This window comes from Alligator sinensis, unplaced genomic scaffold (genome assembly GCF_000455745.1).
Source record: "Alligator sinensis unplaced genomic scaffold, ASM45574v1 scaffold321_1, whole genome shotgun sequence".
In the NCBI taxonomy this organism is placed as follows: Eukaryota; Metazoa; Chordata; order Crocodylia; family Alligatoridae; genus Alligator; species Alligator sinensis.
The window spans coordinates 1,923,561-1,928,262 of NW_005841969.1; the positions used below are offsets into that span (position 1 = coordinate 1,923,561).

At 43.8% G+C, this 4,702-nt stretch overlaps 1 protein-coding gene across 1 annotated transcript in view; it reads right to left on the reverse strand.

Moving 5' to 3' along the window:
* WIPF1 (WAS/WASL interacting protein family member 1) overlaps positions 1 to 4,676 on the reverse strand; it is an 86,301-nt gene extending 81,625 nt beyond the window's left edge. Inside the window, 1 exon segment of the mRNA XM_025200513.1 lies at positions 4,447 to 4,676. The gene's annotated coding sequence lies outside the window, so the exon portion shown is untranslated.
* Between the last annotated feature and the right edge of the window lie 26 nt (positions 4,677 to 4,702).

The following is a 4,702-nucleotide window of genomic DNA, read 5'->3' on the forward strand; positions in this document are numbered from 1 at the left end:
TTTTTCTGAAATCCCACTCAGGGAAAAATACATTTAACACAACTTTCCTTAAGTGTTGCAGTTTTCCAATATTGTCTTAGGAGTCTGAATGCTAATGGAAAAAATAGTATTTCCTTATCAGCTTCAGGGACAAAGTTGTAGTCAATCTGCTATCATAACCATCAATTGTCACTGGGGGGTGGGGGGCGGCAGCGGCGGCACAGGGAAATCAAACAATGTTTTGTTTTATTTTAAATGACACGTGCAGTATTCTAGGAAATGTGCATCAGTCTAGGAAACTTTGTTAAAATGTAGTTTTTGTAAAGGCATCTCTCAACTATTTGATAATCATTACAGGTTAGCAACTTTCATAGTTAACTAATGGCTAAATATCATAATCATCTTTGAACAAAAGAAATTAAGCATCAAATAGAGGAATATAAGGCATCGCTATGCACATGATGCCACATGGCAGTCTAGATTTTTCTTTAAGTCAACATTTTAAGTATAAAATCTATTGTGCAAGCAAGAGGAGCAGAGCCCTCATATAGCTTTGTGACAATGGGGCATTTACTTCAGAGAGCTGGTTTTGAAAACTGAAAGCCAGGCCCTGATGTTACCAAGAGACAGTGCATTTGCCACATTAAAATCAGTAATATATATTTTAATTTATTTTTCAAATTCAAATAATTACTCAGCACTTATAAACCAAGACAAACTACACACCCTCCACTTTTACAAATCTACTGCCATACCAGGTTCAGTGCAACAGTGTATTTGTAACACTCATTAATATTAACATTGGTTAACATGTTAGAAGTTTATGGATATGGCCATACTAAAGCCAAAGGAGAAAGTATTTAAGTTAATGATGAGACATCAAACCATCAAAACGAATAAGAGAAATCGGTATCAAGTATACACAGCATTTAATTAGAATTTTTACACTATATTATAGTAACAGGTTAATATTTGGGTTTAGTGTTCATTAATTGGTAAGTGCACAAAACTTCTTTTCTCCTGGGGATTTGTTTGTTTTTTTTTTTGCAACATCTTCTCGCATCTTTTCCACACTGTTAAGTCCAGGATCCAGAGGAAGATTCAAGAGTGTAACCAAAATCCTACATAATCAGTTGTACTACAAGGGCTTTACTAGAACATAACTGAGGCCAGCCTACGTGCTTCTAAGGAATAACTGTTTCTTGGAGAAACATTAACATTGTTAATAAATTAAAAATAATTTGAATGTGGTATCAACCAAAATGTATGGGTTTTTTCTAATCACAAAAAACCCAAACCAAACCAAACTAAAACAAAAACCCTTGGCTATTGAAACAAGCAGAATAACAACTTGGCAGCTGTAATCACTTTCCTGAGATACTGGTACGGGATAATAAAGCAGAAACGGTGCAGTCCAGATGTCTCTTTCACAAAGAAGCATGTGTAGTACCTGCCTATTATGGGCTCTCTGGTGTCCTAGACAGTGCCTCACTTATTTTACGTAAAAACGCATGCATACATCTGAAGACTTGACCCTGAGATGATCTAGATTTTTCTTTATGTCAACCCTTTAAGTACAGAATCTACTGCGAAAGTAAGAGGACTAGAGTCCTGATGTAGCTTTGTGACAATGGTGTGCTTATTTCAGGGAATGCTGCTTGTGGTGCCTTGTTGCTGACAGTATGTACATGGATATATGTTGCTTGTGAGTGATGCACTTCTGTAGAAAGTTGCAAATTGAATTGCTATGAAACATGCTGGGGTAGGTAGAAAGCTTAGTGCCTGTAGTTCTCACTAGGGTTGCCAACCCTCCAGGATTGCCCTGGAGTTTCCAGGAATTAGATACAAATCTCCAAGAGACTGCTGAGTGTTATCCAGAAGATAAATGATATGGCATTCATTAAAATAAATATTAAATGATGAATCCATTGTATACAGTAGTCCAGTGGGGTTTTTAAAATGTAGTAGTGTACATTTGCCTAGATCAGTCATGAATGTCTTTACATCACGTGATAAAACCTCCCGGAATAGATTCAAACAGAGTTGGCAACCCTAATTCTCATTTTAAAGGGAGATGGCCTGATAAATACTAAGCAAGGTAGCCCATAGATAAATCTTTCATTAATGATCTGGATATGGATTAAAACAAACATAAAGAACTGGCGGTTTTCACTATCTTTAGTTGCAGAATAGCCACATAAAAATGCATACATTTCAAATGGAGTGGTTGATAAAATCATGAGGAAGCTGATACTGTATTTATTATTTATCTAGGTGCCACAGACAAGCACAAGGTCTCCAGTTTTCCCAAGTACTGTAAACAAACCACACACACATAGAAGGACAGCCCCTGCCCCAAAGAGCTTACAGTCTAAAATCGACAAGATAAACCAAATGGGTTACCTTTTCTGTGTTTCAACATTTTTAGAGAAGGCAAATTTACTCATTGTAGAAGAGATTAAATAGCATAATGTGGTAACACAGAAGCAAGTTCATTTGACAGGCACACCTCAAAAGACAACATATCCCTGGCAGTTTCACGGCAACAGGATAACAGGGAGCTTAAAAGACAACATCAAAAAAGATGAGACAAGGGAGACAAAGTATCAGCATGATAAAAAAACAACAGGACAGGGACAGATGAACCAAAGGGGGACCACAATGGTTGTTAAAACAACAGCCCATCCTATAAGAGTATCACAACCCAGTGATAAACTTTCTTCTTCTGAAATGTTCCTCTCCTCTGTCTCTTGAATTCTTTATTCTAGTTCTAGCCCCTTCTCATGTGTTCCTACTAAGCAGGCAGGAGACAAGCATGTCAGAATGGTCATACTTCCCCACTATAGACTCTGGGAAGGAATATAAAAAAAAAGCCCACACAGAAGGTATGCAAGCACCAAGAATGTAATTGTTCTTCCTTCATTACCTGTACCATACCTAACATGGCTGTGGGTTGGGCCCAGCCTGCAGGTTGTAGTTGGCCAAGTTATTTGGGTCTCTAGCAGACACAAGATCACCAGATCTTCTGGGCATGCTCCAGAGCAGCACTGAAGGTATTGGGTAAGAGGGCAGTGTGGAGGAAGCCTGCACAATGCTCCCATGCAACTGATTCCAGCTGAAGTGTATTTCCCTTTCTTGAGTAAACATTTAAAAAAAAAAAAAAAAAAAAAAAAAATCAGAAACACAACAAAGTGTTCATATTTTGGATTCCTTAACACATGTCTAAGGACAACAAAAATGTATGTCTCCCCTATACTATTTAATTGCTGATCACAGCAACTGGGGGGGGGCGGGAAGGAAGGATGCCCATATCATGAACATCTGCACAAGCAACTATGATGGCATCTCATCTGCTGTCACTAATGCAAGCTGCAGCCTTAATATCACTATACAGCTCTTCCTCTACCACCCCACTAAAGTTTGACCTTGGCTGTGTGGGATGTAACTGAGCAGGAACTGGCATTCTGGCTTTAGCAAAATCCGTGTGCATCTGGGTAGAGCCAAGATAGCAAGTTCAAGAGTGATGTTGTAGCTGTAATGGTCCAGAAACTATGTGAGAGGCAAGGATCTCTTAGGGCAGCATCTTTTACTGGACCATCTCTGTAGCTGGGATTCACAGAAGTTTAGGGCTGGAAAGGACCTCATGAGATCATCAGGTCCAGCCTCCCTGCTCTGGGTAGGAAAGACTGCTGGGGTCAAATAACCCCAACTAGGTGTGTGTCCAGTATCTTTTTGAAGATCTCCAGGGTAGGTGCCTGCAGATAATGTTAGACAAGCTTTTGAATGCAAGACATGCTTCCTCAGGTCTCACTGCATCCTACACAGTCTCCTACTTGAGACCTGAGGAAGAACGCCTTACACTGGGAAGCTTGTTTAACTGTATCCCCAGGACACAGTTGGGCCAATAAAAGGCGGTGCCCTAAGAAATCATCCCCAGGGGCATAAGAGAAAGCAGGATTCATCTCCAAGAGCTGATTAAAACAATCCAGGAAGTAGAGAGGGGAGAAAAGGAAAGAGAAGCAGAGAAGGATCACAGCAAGAGAGCACAAAGTCAGTGTTTGGAGATGGCCGGGAGGAGCGGTAACGGCTTCAGAGCACGGAGAGTGGATCCGAGGGCTAGACAGACAGGTCTGGAAAAAAGAAATAGGCGAGAAAGCCGATTCAGTGTCAGAGATGCACAAAGCTCTGGGGTCGAGGCAGATTCAGTGTCAGTGCACACGTCCGCGTGCTTGTCCCAGCTCTGGGCTTTCACATGGGACTTTCAGCCGCTGGCTCCTGCGGGCCCCTTGTTTATCTGGGATAAACTCCCCCCCACCCCCGCGCTGCCCGACCCCGAGACCCGCGCGGGCCCCGGCCCGGCGGACACACGGCGGAAGGCGAGTGCCAGGACCCGGCGGGTGGAGGCTGTGTCCCACCACGAAAGCAGGCGGGGGTGGGGAAGACGACTGGCCCTACCCCAGCCATTACCTTCATCCTGGTGCCCCGCGACTCCGAGCCCCGAGCCCCCGGGCTGCGAGCGACGCCCCCCAGCCCCCGGGAGGTTGCAGCAGACAGGGCAGGAGAGCGCCCGGATCGATCCCTTTCCAGGCAGCGCTCTGCCCAGATGTTGGGCGCCAGGCGACGGGCCCCGGGCTGGCAACGCCACTCCCCGCCCCACCACTCCCCACCCCGTCCGTCCGGCCCGGCCCGCGGGGAGCAGCTGGGGGGCGGCCCGGGGCGGGGC